Raw genomic sequence first — 16,021 nt, forward strand, 5'->3', positions numbered from 1 at the left:
GAGTCCGACAAGGATGTTCCCTATCACCGTTACTTTTTAATATTTACATGGAACTAGCAGTTAATGATGTTAAAGAACAATTTAGATTCGGAGTAACAGTACAAGGTGAAAAGATAAAGATGCTACGATTTGCTGATGATATAGTAATTCTAGCCGAGAGTAAAAAGGATTTAGAAGAAACAATGAACGGCATAGATGAAGTCCTACGCAAGAACTATCGCGTGAAAATAAACAAGAACAAAACAAAAGTAATGAAATGTAGTAGAAATAACAAAGATGGACCGCTGAATGTGAAAATAGGAGGAGAAAAGATTATGGAGGTAGAAGAATTTTGTTATTTGGGAAGTAAAATTACTAAAGATGGATGAAGCAGGAGCAATATAAAATGCCGAATAGCACAAGCTAAACGAGCCTTCACTAAGAAATATAATTTGTTTACATCAAAAATGAATTTAAATGTCAGGAAAAGATTTTTGAAAGTGTATGTTTGGAGTGTCGCTTTATATGGATGTGAAACTTGGACGATCGGAGTATCTGAGAAGAAAAGATTAGAAGCTGTTGAAATGCGGTGCTATAGGAGAATGTTAAAAATCAGATGGGTGGATAAAATGACAAATAAAAAGGTATCGCGACAAATAGATGAAGAAAGTAGCATTTGGAAAAATATAGTTAAAAGAAGAGACAGACTTATAGGCCACATACTAAGGCATCCTGGAATAGTCGCTTTAATATTGGAAGGACAGGTAGAAGGGAAAAATTGTGTAGGCAGGTCACGTTTGGAGTATGTAAAACAAATTGTTGGGGATGTAGGATGTAGAGGGTATACTGAAATGAAACGACTAGCACTAGATAGGGAATCTTGGAGAGCTGCATCAAACCAGTCAAATGACTGAAGACAAAAAAAAAAGAAAAGAATAAAAAAAGGAATACGTTACAAAAACTCCGATGAGTAGAAATTTCCTAATAAAAGATTTAAAACTTATCTGAATTAAATTAAAATATACCTAAAATATATAAATATATTAAAATATATATTAATATATAATATGAATTATATATTAAAATATAAAATATATTTACTCTATTGTTTTGTAAAAAACGACATTTAAAAAACAGATAAATATGTGAAAATTAAAAAAACACGACTGTCCAAAAAAAACCACGGTTCTTTAATGTAGAAAAATTAATAATTTAGGTTAATTAGAGTGTGGAAATGAATATTACGTCTTTTCTCGTCAATAAACCTATACATATAGTTTTATCTAAGAATATGCTTTCACATTAATTTCTAGTAACAAATGTAGGTTTGTAACAGTATGCTATGCAGCATTAAATAAGATTCTTTTTTTAGAATATCGGTTAAATTTTTTCCCGGTTTGTTCCATCGTGATTTCGTATTATAGTAGGAAATACCCTGTTTGAATTTTGAAAATCGTAAGATCGGTTACAAAGATATAACAATATTTCCGAATAACTGTGATTTTAGATCGAGAGTGCACCTTATGCACGCAAAAGTTAGCCTTCAACCTAAAATTAAAAAATATCCTTTTGAATTTTGAAAATCGATTTATTGTTGGCGCTCTTATTATGTCTGTGCAGACATAATAAGAGCGCCCCATTACACCTTCCAAAACAGCGTCCCAAAGACGTATCGTTTGTTACCGGTTGATGATGATGATGATCCGTCTAGCCTCGGATAAGATGCTCGCATCACCTTACCACTCTAGCCTCAACGCAGTCCTCCAAAGGAAGTTAATTTTTGTTAAACAGAATTTTTTAAATTTGTTTAATATTATTTTATTGTATTTAACGTAAATTTAATTCTATTTTTAGATTTATATATATATATATATATATATATATATATATATTATTATTATTATTATGCTTTTACGGCCAACATGGGACCACTTAAGTCAATTTTAGTTGGATCTTTTCTGAGAAAAGCGTGTTATTTTACTCTTTCGAGCTGCCCAGTATTTCTTCATCCGTTCAGATCTTGCTTTCTTTTCTTCATCCGTAAACACCCTCTTCGTTGTATTTTGTCGTTTGTCTGTCTTTTGTTTAAATCTAATGCTTTTATCTTTTAGCTTTGTAATTTTTCCAGTTTTATTTTGTAGGTCGGTCAGGGAAATTCCCAATTCTTTCATATCTTCTCTAATTTCTTTGATCCATCCTACTTCTAGCTTTTGGAACCAGAGCTTTTCAATGATATTTCTTGACAGTCTTGTTTGCGGTGTCCTTATGAGATGACCGAAGAAAGAGATTCTTTTTTTCCGCATAGTATCAGTAACAGGCTCTATTTCTCGATACACCACCTCATTTGGCACGATCCACCATCGGCCTTCTTTTTGGTGTTTTTTATTGATACACGTTCTGACAATTCTCCTCTCTATTTTCAGAATTTTTTCAATTCGGTTTTTCTGAGTGATTTTGAAAAGGGTCTCGCTTCCGTAGGTGACTTCTGGCTGTACTACAGTTTTATAATGTTTAAGTTTTGTTTTAGCAGAAAGGCATTTTTTGTTATATGTTGACCAAGTTTTTTTTTGGATTTAATCATTTTATTTGTCCTGTTTTGCCATGTCACTTTTTCATTTAAATTATAAGTTATTATTTCCCCTAGATATTATTTACTATATATATATATATATATATATATATATAGTAAATAATACCCCTGGTTACGAAAGGATTCCAACTCGGGGTCATACGTATAAATCGGGTCTGTCGTTGAGCTGCTACGGTGAAACAAACATACATACATAAACCTAAATACATTACACTTCTTTTTTGGGTCGTGTAATAACTTATAAGAACAGATACAAAAAATGTGTTGAAGAAAAATTGAATTATATTACAGTGTATTGTAAAAGATATAATTAAAGAAAATCTAAGAAACGACAGTACTTTTAATAGAATAAAATGAAAGTGCTTAATCAAAATATACCTTTAAAAACGGTTTCTTCTTAAAAAATCTGTAATCTGTTCTTATTTTAATATCGGATCTTCGATCATGAGCTGATTACGTTATCGTTTTAATCTTTACAGAATCGCATTATTTTAGTCATTACGACCTGTTCATAGCATAAGAAAAATCTCATAATTTTTTTTGTGTGACGGCTGTGTAGGTTGTTTCATTATAACATCATAGTTCATGTTCCACCAATCCACCAGGTTGGTCTAGTAGTGAACGCATCTTCCCAAATCAGCTGATTTGGAAGTCGAGAGTTCCAGCGTTCAAGTCCTAGTAAAGTCAGTTATTTTTACACGGATTTGAATACTAGATCGTGGATACCGGTGTTATTTGGTGGTTAGGTTTCATTCAATTAACCACACATCTCAGGAACGGTCGAACTGAGAACGTTACAAGACTACACTTCATTTACACTCATACATATCATCCTCTGAAGTATTATCTGAAAGGTAATTACCGGAGGCTAAACAGGAAAATGAAAAGTTCATGTTCCACCATTTTAAAGTGTTCCATAAATCTTTTCAGAAGTTAATTTTATGATTTGTTTAATACAGGTTTAAGTTTACTAATTGTAAAAAAGACATTTAAAAACTCCGGTAAAAATAAATCTGGATAAAATATATTTTTTGTTAAAGCGAAGCTTTAATTAGATAGTATTTTAGATTTTTTAGGATGTATTTTAGTATTTTAGGATGTGAACCGTTAGTTGAACAACCGGAAAATTACTGTCTAATTGTATTGTTTTTCAATAAAAAAAAATAAATTCTTTCATTGCAAAATTTAAAAAAAATATATCACTGAAATCGGTACATTTATTCATAATTAAAACTTGATTTAAAAAAAAAAATATTTCGAATTCTGTTAAAAAACTTATATTAGAATATTTATGAAATCAATTTAATTGAAAAAAAGAAAAATAATTTATCTGTAATCTATTAAAATACTGTTTAATAAATAAGTGTTAATTAATACTGTTTTCTAATAAATAACTGCTTTTTTTTAAGTTAAAAAAAAGAAATCTTTTTTTTTAACAAAAAAAGAACGTTTTAAATTAAATTCTAAATTTGTTTGTTATGTAACTTAATGAATTTTGTAGATTTAAATATTTATATTTCGTAACAAGTATTTTTATCGCTATAATGATTTATATATTTATTTTGTTATTATATTGCTATACTCAGTAAACAAAAGATCTTAAGTATTTATTTATAATAATATTTTATATTTTATTATTCTAATAATATTACTGATTTCTGTAACTATTTATCATAAATAACTGGTTTAAATATATTTCGTTTAAATACTAATTAAAACTTTTTATAACAAAATGTACTTGTTACACTCCTTTACTCTACTGAATTTATACATATAAAAATATTAATTCTGCGGAATTTAATAATAAAGCTATTTCTAAATTTTAAATCAAATAACGTTTAGTGCTGTTCTTTTTATATTGTTATTATAAAAGGTGTGGATAAGCGACAAAGAGAGAGTCTTGTTATCCCCAAAATAGAAATTGATAGCTGATAGACTGGCTTCTAAACTTGTTACGCTCGCTGTGTATTCCGGCAACCTGAGATATGTACTGGATATCTTGTCGCCCGTTCATTGCCAGTTGTGATTCCTGCAGCCGCCTACTTTCAGAATAATATACGCATTTTGCTACTGACTATTAGGTTCTCTTTTATATCTTAATATCGTTTTATCCAAACAAATAGACATTAGAAACTACCAGGGCGATTTAAAAACGACTTCACAACTTTAAAAGAACATAAAAATTTATTGAGATTACTTAAACGTTCGGTTGAGATCTCATTTCGTAGTAAACCTCATCAAGTTTTGATTCGCGTATTTTATTAGTACTGAATTCGGCTACCTAGCGCTCTCACCAGTGTTGTTAAAAATGGACACGTTTACTGGTACGGAACGTGCTTGCTGTACCTTTTGGTTTCACGATTTGCACTCGGCAACTGCAGTTCACCATAATTTTCTTAGAGGTTGCTGTACGGAGTCTCCTAGTAGGCATACAATTTACACTTCGCATCAAATCTTCGTTGAGACAGGTTTTGTGTCCTAAGCAAACAACTGTAGCCCGGTTCTTCTTCCAGGAAGAAACCGTAAATGGTATCGTTTATATGGACATGCTTCAAAAGTTTCTAATTCCTCAGTTAAACTATGACGATCGAGATGGTCTTACTATCAACAAGGCAAGACACCATCTTACTACCGCTTAGAAGTCCGAGATTTTCTTGATACTCGATTCCCTGATCGGTAGGTCCACCTCACTAGATTTTTTCTTGTGAGGTTTCATTAAAATCGGGTTTATATACCGTCTTTGCCTGCCGATCTTGTTGAGCTAAGACTTTGTTCGAATTAACGCCTCAATTGCAGAGGTAACGCACGACTTGCTAACAGTCTAGAATGAAATCGACTTCAGATGGGATGTACATCGCATTACAAACGGAAGCCATATTGAACCAAATAAGTTGGGTGACGTGATTTTCTATTTTTATAAGCTTTTAAAGTTGTTTTGAATCGCTCAGTATTATAAAGTATTATATATTTTTGATAGGAACAACTGGAGGTGATGTGAAGCCATATCGAACCAAAGTGAAAGTTGGGTGACGTGATTTTCTACAAAATGAGACCTCAGCCGAATGTGTAAGTTATCTCAATAAATTTTTATATGCTTTTAAAGTTGTTTTTGATTCGCCCAGTATTATATATTTTTGTAGGAACAACTGTAGGCGATGTGAACCTCCTACAGGGAATAATGTATAAAAATTAAGGATTTCCTTTAAAAGAAAAGAATGAAATTGATGCCAATCTGGAAAAATGGTAGAAATTTTAAGTATGTATAAATAGGATATTTTTATAAGCACCTTATGTAATAAGATTTTTTTATAGGCACCGAAAAATCAAATAGTGGTTCCCCATTTAAAATTTTCCATAGTTTTTCTAATTTATAAGGTCCCACTTTAAAATTAACATCCTATTTATTTGTTATTTATCGTTTGTGTATGTATAATGATGTGATTATCAAAATTTGAAAATTCTTTTTTATATTTAAGTGTATTTTTAAATGTACAAGAATTCGGTGTTTAAAGGATCTGTTAGTTTTATCGATCTATATTTTTTTATATATAGAGTGATTCAGGAGGATAGGGCAATACTTTGACAACTCATTCTAGAGGCTAAACACAAGAAAAACGTTCATATAAACATAGGTCCGAAAACGCTTCGTTAGCGAGTTATACAGGTTGAAAAATTTCGCCCGAGTTTCAGTTCCTCCGGGTAAATTAAGGCTTTCTGAAATTCTGGGAAGGTCAATTAAGGAGCAAATTTAATTGTTTGTTATGGTTTTTGAGCTGGGAAATCGAAAAAAATAGGTCCCAGAACTTTATCTCTCTCAGTGTCTAAGATATCCCGTGTAAAACGCGAAAAATAGGGTCAAAAAAACCTTTTTTTACGTTTGACGTACAATAACGTTATTAAATTGGCAATAAATCATACATTTTTTAAACATAAATTGTAGAGTATTTAATTGTTTCACTAATAAAGTAAGAAATTGCCTAACTTCATTAGTGAAATTTGTAGGAGCTCCATCAAGTTGGTAATACATTTCAATTCGTTTTGCTAAGGGGATATTTTCCAGCAATAATTTTATGCACTGTAAAATGAATACAAAATTACACTTTTTAACAGTTTTCTTAAATTATTACGATAAGAATTCGACGTAATACTGCAAACACGATTGATCAGCGAAAGGTTATTTAATACATTACCACAATTAACCGACAACAGTGAGTAGTATTTAAACAAATTGTGATGAAAAAATCAGTGTTGCCAACTTGTTTTCCGTAGGTTTAAAATTTTTGTACTTACTACACACATCTGGTTTCTTTTTTTGTAACATTTTCTTCTAAGTTTTCGTCGGTTTTGTTGTTAATAAAAGTCGACATGTTTAATATTTTATTTGTTTTCTGTTGACATTATTTACATCAATCTTCTTATAATTAAATTCTCTACAGTTTATTTTTAATAATGTACAATTTATCGCCAATTTAACAACGTTATTGCACGTCAAACGTAAAAAAATGTGTTTTAGACACTATTTTTGGCGTTTTACATGGGATATCTTAGAAACTAAGAGAGATACAGTTCTGGGACCTATTTTTTTATATGTATATGTTATAAACTATATAAGAATATGTTATATTCTTGCAAAACGTCGTACATTTAATAAAAGCTAATTCCAGAAATTTTACGTGATGTAAATTACTTTGACCTTCTATGTCATTGTCATTTCCAACAAATATTTGAAAGGTTTTACAGCTGCCGGAATTTTTACATTTTTTTCGTTATCGCCTTGACGTTATATCTTAATAGGTGGAAAAATTAATTACGAGCAGATCCAATCTAAAACTAATCATATAAAACCCTTCTATTAATCTGTTTTTAAAAAAAATCCAGAGATTCGATTTTGGATATAAGTTAATTTATAAAAAAATTTAAAAACGCCTGTTTTTTTTTCGAAGGACTTAATCTCTCCCGCGTTATAAACGATTTCTTATTGTAAATAACGGCGTTATAACCGGGATTATATTCAGTAGATTTGCTTTGCCTATTATAACAAGATTGCAAGTTTTACGAGATGTAACACAGTTGTACATTACTTTCTTTCATTTAATCTAATATGTTAACGCAAAAATTTGTGTTCAAGTACATCAAGCGAGAACCAACCGACTGAACGGTCTCAAAATTTCAGATTTTATTTGTGTTATCCCAGAAAAAAATTTAAGCTATATGTCGAGGCCCTGGTCCCTTTAAGGGTGAAGTTTTGAATTAAAGATATTCATTAAAGAAACTAAAAATTAATCCGTCTACTTCATTATTATATTTCTGTCATCAAGGCAACAGAAATACAATCGCGGCTAGTAATTATATAAAAAAGTGTACTTCTTTCTGAACTTATCTTCTTTGTTATTAGAATAACTTGTTATAGCGCTTGTTCTTTTCGTAATTAATTTATAATACCCTTAACAAAAAAAAATAAGATCACTTTCCAGCTGCAAATAAAGAAAATATATTCGTTTTTGCTATATTCTTTACGTAGATAATTTTTTAGCTCATTAAACTTAGCTTAGCTGATTAAAAATGGTCCTTCTGAACAGATAATATAGTTTGGTTTTTGTACGTTCGTAAACTTTTAGCTCTGTTATGCAAGCGGTTTAGGATTTCATAAAGTTTTTTTTTTTTTAGAAAAAAGGTTTTACATCCGTCTCCATGGAGTTAGTGAAATATGAACAAATTTACTGAAAAATCTCCGAACGAGCTAAATTTTATCTGATTCAATATAATAGCGTGAATCGTGTTTACAAGTGCCTCAGGAATGAGATAAAAATAAAAATCCAGTAATTAACTAAAAGAGCAAGTTCAACCGAAAAGTTAGAATGCGCTACGTAACGGGTGCGTCGAAATGAATATCGTAGTTTTAAAGCTACGAGCTTACATTTAATACTTTTAAGTTTCACATAAATTGATTAATTATAGATGAAATGAAACAACTCAAATAATTTTATCTGTACGCAAGTTCATAAATTGTTTCCTTTACCTTCCGCTTGAAGCGCTAGTAGCAAAGATGGCGACTCTTCTGAGTTTTGCAGTTTGTAAAGTGTGAATCTGTATTTACCGTTCAACGTGCGTTCCGTTGTCATCCCCGAGTGCCAATAATATTCGTAGATTAAAGATCAGTACGATCGAGTCTATCCAAAGACAATGCTGAACGTGTAAGAGAGTCATTTGTGCGTAGTCCTAGGAAATCCTTGGCTATGCTGCAACTACGGATCTTTCCTCAACTTCAGTTCGAATCACAGACATGATTTTATCTGGCAACGAGATGGTGCACCTCCTCGACGGCATACCGCTGTACGTGATCGGTTGAATGAAATTTTCCCCGACCGCTGGATCGGTCACCGGGATCCAGTCGATAGGGCTTGTTTGCCGTGGGCTTCACGTTCGCCCGATCTGACCCCGCGCGTTTTTTTCTTTAGGGCTTTATAAAGGATGAAGTGTATGCGCCACCGTTACTGACCGACCTACCCGAATTGAGACACAGGATTGAAACAGCTGTCGCATCGATTACTCCAGACTTACTGATAAAGTACGGGATGAACTCTCGTATAGGCTGGATGGATGTGTGCCGTGTTACGAATGGTGCTCGCATCAAACACTTATAGGCAAAACTGTTTAAGTTGCTCTTCATTTCATGTTTAATTTATCGGTGTAAGTAAAACTTAATAAATATAACTTTAAAACTTCGATATTCATTTTGAAATACACGTATATTTAATTTTTTTTTTTTAATACAATAAATATGAATAACCTGTTTTCTCGGAACAACGAATGTATTGAATGTTTGACAATTGACTTGAAAGAGAGAAATTTCAACAGCAAATTAACTTTTCTATATTCTCTTTATTTTGGCCGGCAACCTGTAAAACCTGTCGACGGATGACAAATTAAATAAAGTTTTGTATAAAAATGCCATTCATGACTGGTACTCGAATCCAGTCAATATATGGAAATATATTTAAATTTAAAAAAAGGAAAGAAAATGAAGAAGTAAATTGTAATAGTCCAGGAATTAATACTCCAAAGTAGAAAGAGATAAAAACAAAATTTTTTTAAATGTATAAAAGAACTTCCTACATATAAAGAAGCTAACAAGTTTTTTATTTGCTTTATCGTATATTGCTTAGCTAGATAGAACGCTCGTTCATTGTACGACAGTTATGCGTCGGTTAGCGGCGTTAAAAAGTACGAATATTATTCTTAATGTAGTGAATGAATTTTGTTTAATTGAACCAAAATAATACATCCTTTTTTGATTTCGTGGACGCGATTATGTTGAATCGATTCATACCCCGCCACCACTGTAAATTGAATGACGTTTTTTTTATTCGATAATTAATTGAAAACGTGTAGCGTTATTTAACGATTAATAGCTTTCACCCTGGCGCGTCAATAAAAATAACAAAGCAAAATTTTAATTTTTATACGTTTTTTTTATTAAAAAAAGTAATTGATTTAAGAAAGGTGTGGTCACCGGTGGACAATATAATATCGATATACATCGAAGAAGAAAAACATCGTAACATTTGCACTACACCACAATCCCATTACTGGTTCAGTGTTCCGACCTTCCCATCCTGTTACCGCCGTTGTATACACGGCTTATATATATTTTTTTATTCGTCTACTATTACTGCTTTAAAACCTCTTATGCATTAGGCTTAGGTGCATTAAGGAATTTATACTTCAAACGGGTTTATCTTTTTCTTTTTATTTCCGGTCTTTGGAAATGCTTTTTTCGAATTTGTTTAATAGTAATAACTTTATAAAAAATATATATACATTAAATTTGATTAAAAAGGTGTAAAATAAAAATGATTATTTTTTCAAATTCTTTAAGTTCAACTTTCTGAAATCTGTACTAAATTTAAAAAAAAAACCACAAACAGTTTACTAGCTTTTTTTATTTAATATCATCAATTTAAAAGCAAAATTTAAACAGACGACTCATTTTTAAGTCGATTTTATTAATTTTAATAATTTTTACTTAAAATATGGGTAGAATAGCAAAATATTTTGTATAACATATTTTGTTATTGAAAGTTATAAAACATGAAAAAGATAATAGGTCTTCTTGACAGACACTTCGAAAATTTTATCTCTTTCCTATGCTTATAGCTAAGAATTAATTTTTTTTTTTTTAATCGGAACCGTAATTTTAAAAACTAGATATTGTAATTATAATAACTTAGTAAAGCATACAATTATGTAAAACCAAAAAATATTTTCTCAAAATATTTTCCCAAAAAATATTTTTGATGTAAAATCAAAAAATATTTTTTTTAAGAGTAATAAATACTTTTAAATTAATTTTTAAAAGTATAATAAATACCTCGATTAACATTTGTTCGGCAAAATAGATTTAAATTTTATTCTTAATTTAAAAAATAAAGTAGCTATGACATAAGAGGATGAAATATGTATAAATTTGAAAACATAGTTTCGCAAAGCATAGTTTCGCAAATTCGTTTTCGGTACAGCATGCGATAACAGTAACTGTTCGGTAACTACGATGGAAGAGTGCGTCACGAGTATTCCATTTCGGACGATGATTGAAACAATAAGCTGTGAGTTATTTGTAAGTAGACCAGAAACCGATAGTATTCCATTCGTTTATAAAGTGTAGGTTAGATCTTTTTCAAAAGACCTACCTTACGCATATATATATATTTAAGAATTTATCTAAACGAAACATAAATTACGTTAATGTTTATATTATGTTAGGGGTTATGTTAGTGTTACTTTAGGGTGTGTTTATGAAACCCACCGGGTTGGTCTAGTGGTGAACGCGTCTTCCCATATCAGCTGATTTGGAAGTCGAAAGTTCCAGCGTTCAAGTCCTAGTAAAGGCAGTAGTTATTTTTACACGGATTTGAATACTAGATCGTGGATACCGGTGTTCTTTGGTGGTTGGGTTTCAATTAACCGCACATCTCAGGAACGGTCGAACTGAGAATGTACAAGACTACACTTCATTTACACTCATACATATCATCCTCTGAAGTATTATCTGAACGGTAGTGTTACCGGAGGCTAAACAGGAAAAAGGAAGCAAGCAAGGGTGTGTTTATGTATTTAATTTGCTTTGATGAATTGTTTATTCCTTATTTTAATAATTGATTTGTCTCGATAATAGGATTTTTAGTAAATTTATTTTACGAATTTTGTATTTTGATTCTATTTTATAAATACTTATTTGGATTATTTGTAGATACAAATTTTTAAAAATTCTTTTTTCATTTTATGACATTGAATTAACTCTAAAAGAATCGCTTGTCAAAGTATGGTTTTTCTAAATTATTTATTAAATTATTTCATTTTAAAATTTATTTAATTAATTTCGTGATTTTATAATTTGTAATTTCAAATCTGTTACATAACTGCTAGAAAATATTTTTTTTCTTGCTGTTTTTCATTTTTTATTGTGGTTTGTGGTTTTTTCTGTGACCATGGCTTGGTAGGTTTACGGTCCTATCTGCTTATGTATATTGTAAAAGTTATTATAAGCGTTCTTAATATAAAAAAAGTAGTAAGAACTCAGTAACTAGACGCTGACGACTGTACAAGTAGGTAGTTGTATCCGGTGTCCATACAGGATGTAGAATACACCTTGTAATTTACACATTTATGTAATGTTAACTTAATCGCTTAGTAAAAACTATTATTATGCCGATCTCCATGGCAGAACGGCGATAACTAGTTATTATTATTCAAGTATGATTCCCTGATCAGATTTGACATTTTTAATATGTTATTAAATTTGTATATCATCCAAAAATAAATGTATGTCAACCTGTAATCGCTAGAACGAAGAGGTCTTCGGAAGAAGAAGAAGGAAGACCAACCACTAGCCTCAACATCACGGACTGGAGTCCGGAACAGAGCCCAGCAGAGATGCGTCCTGAAGGGCAGCCATACCAGAAGCGGATGAAGAGCTTCTACACAACCCTCTCCTATTTCAAAACTTACAATAAGACAAAATAACCCAGCAATAGCGACTCCTCCGGAAAAGGGGACGCATTGCTCCCTCCTTATAGCTAGTGTCCCGTTGTGGTGTATTCCTGCTAGCCTATTAAAGAGTTAGCACCGAAAGGACTTCAGTGGACGGTCTGAAGGGGAATTACGTCGGGAGGACAGGCTTTATAAGCCTAGCCTTCCGCGGTCGGCCCATGAAATGGGTTCGATAACGCTGGTTTAACAACGGATTGGAATGCAATTAAATCCGTCTTAAATTCACTAAAATAATAATAGACAAAACTTGAAAAATTAGATCCGAGATTAAAAAATAACCTTTTAAAAAACAAGCCCGATTAGAATGATCCAGCAGCAAGGGACTCTGTCCAGGTTCTGCGATAAAGTAGGGAGTAATAGACTCCTGCCAACTTTGCATTCCCTAATCGCTAGAATTAATAAATAAATTACGCCATAAAAATACCATATCGACCGATAATAAATATATATAATATATTCTTATCGCTTTTATATTGTCAATTTTTTGTTCAATATATTCCACTGTGAAAAAATTTACAATCGACCGCCATAATAGTTATCCAAATTAAAAAAAAAGTTATCGAAATTTATGTATTTGGTGAAAAATGATATTTGAAGATAAGTAGTAATATTAAGTACAATAGAATTAGAGTGAGAAATAGTTATATTTTTTAATACGGGTTAAATAAAAAAAAAATTCCGTCAAATATTCCGTTGTATTTGTTCGACTTATTTTAATATAATCGACGGTAACTAATAATCACAAGAGTTGTTAACTTGATTCTTAAATATGTTGGTAAATTTAAAAAAAAAGAAAAATGTAAAAATATTTTACCAAGATTATTTTTATAGAGAATTAAAAATCAAGTGAATTAGCGTAAAGAAATTATTGTAGTTGTAGAACCAGATAATTTTTAAAATTCGTAGTTGTTAAATCTCAATTTTGTTTAATAAATAAAATAATTTGACATCGATCACTAGAATTACATACCGGACTAAAAATTTTATTCTTTTTAAAAATGAATTCGATGCAATTGACAAGGACTTTTAGTATTCCGTGCAATTTTGTCCAAGATTTTTGCGGATGGAATTCACTTCTTCCCATCAGACAAGCTCTGATAAAATATACTGTGGATATTTTTCTTTTCTTTTTCCTGTTTAGCCTTCGGTAATTACCTTTCAGATAATAATTCAGAGGATGATATGTGTGAGTATAAATGAAGTGTAGTCTTGTACAGTCTCAGTTCGACCGTTCCTGAGATGTGTGGTTAATTGAAACCCAACCACCAAAGAACATCGGTATCCACCATCTAGTATTCAAATCCGTGTAAAAATAACTGACTTTGCTAGGACTTGAACGCTGGAACTCTCGATTTTCAAATCAGCTGATTCGGAAATCACAGCTGTGTACACTTGGCCTAGTATTAGTTTGCTCTCGCTCATCTGTTCTAATATTTTGTAACCGTTCTAATCATTCGATATGTAATACGTAGCGACGGACCTGCGTGATATTAATCGCCGTATTTTTATTGACGGATTATCTTTCTGATAGTTGTTATTAATCCGTCTAAACTTACAGATCGAAAAAAGTTTGTAGGCGTTATCATATTGTACATCTCTGATTGCCGTTAAGCGATGTTGGACAGTATATCTTACGCGCCAAGAATTAGAGGTTAATACGCGGTGAATTATTAAATTATTTTCCAATAAACCAAACAGAAAAACAATATTCACCGTTTGAAAAAATCAATTTTAAAAATTGTCATTTTTTTTATCCTTTTTATCATAAAATATATTTGGAATATTTAACAAGGTTCTCTCACTATTTAAATGTAATTTTAACCGACTTAAAAAAAATATAATGTTTTCTGAATGTCTTTTGCTTATGTGTTTTTTAAATCTTTTTAAGATTTTTTTTAATCTTACTGTTTACAAAATTGACCGGTTTCAGTGACTTTTTTTTTTATTTACGCGTATATAGAGATGTATCACGAAGTTCTCCCGGGACTTTCACAACTTATTCTACTCGTAAAAACAAAATAAATCAGCCGAAATTACATTCAAAAATTAAAAAATAAATAAAGTAAATATAAAAAAGTACATTGAATCTCAACTTTAGAAAGTTAGTATATACTTAAAAATAGTCCCTAATTTTTAATTTAAAGTTAATTTTCAAGTCAGTTGTATTTAATTAATCTTTTTAAGTTATACCATATTTTATTTAAATTTAAAATATGAATGGTTCTAAAAAATATTAACAATGGCCGCACGAATAAATAAATCGTTCGTAAAAATCCGTAAACGGTTAGACACCGTGGTCTTGATAAAATAAAAAAAAATGGATGGACGGAAACAACAAAATAAGATCGGTATCGAGCGTGACCTGAAACTATTAGGAATACGGTAAATATTTATATTTTACATTAAATTTAATAATATAAGACATTTCACTTGGAAATACTTCACTTAAGAAAAAACTCAAAACTTTACCAGCAAAGGAATATCTCTACTATAATATGTCGAAATCTATGGCAGCGTCTAACCTTTCATGGAAAATCCCGGATTTGAATCTGATAAAGTATGGCGTTCTTCATAGGCTAAAAAATTTCCGTTTCCAGTCACAAACTCCATGCTTATGTAACGGCAAATTAATAATCAATAGAATACATACAAATATATATATATATATAGAGAGAGAGAGAAAGATAGAGAGAGAGCGACTGTATCACGAATTTCTTCCAGAACTTTCATAACCTATTCTACTCGTGAAAATAATGTAAAAATTCATAAACGTATGTCCTAAAATGCTTCGTTCGCGAGTTACGGCTAGTGAAAGATTTCGCTTGGATTTCAGCTACACCGATGAAATAAGATCATACTGAAATTTTTAAGACGTTAATTTTTTATTTTTTTTATTTTTAATACTTTAATTAAGGGACACTATTAGTGATTTCTTATGATTTTTTACTTGAAAAATCGAATAAAATAGGTTCCAAAAACCTTATCTGCTGAAGTTTTTGGGAAATCTGTGGTGAAAACAATAAATTAGAGTAGAAAAACCCTGTTTATTATACCGTTTATTATATTATGACGTATAATAACTTTATTAAAAGGGTAATAAACACAAAATTGTAAACAAAACTTGTAGAGGATTTAATTCTGCAAAAAATTGCTGTAAGATAAGTTGAATAAATTAAAGAAAAGTTTGAAAAATTCGAATTTTATTTTGAAACAATACATTCCTAAATTTGTCAAAAAATTATTTATTTAATGCAAACAAACGTCAAATACTTTTGCGATGATGTAAAATATTTCTAAAAAAATTTACTGTTAGTTTAATAAACAGTAAATTTTTAATAAAATTACTGTTAAAAAATTATATAAACTGGAAATACACAAGTATAAAATAAATATAAATAAATA

This window comes from Lycorma delicatula, chromosome 12, assembly GCF_047948215.1.
Source record: "Lycorma delicatula isolate Av1 chromosome 12, ASM4794821v1, whole genome shotgun sequence".
Taxonomy (NCBI): Eukaryota; Metazoa; Arthropoda; class Insecta; order Hemiptera; family Fulgoridae; genus Lycorma; species Lycorma delicatula.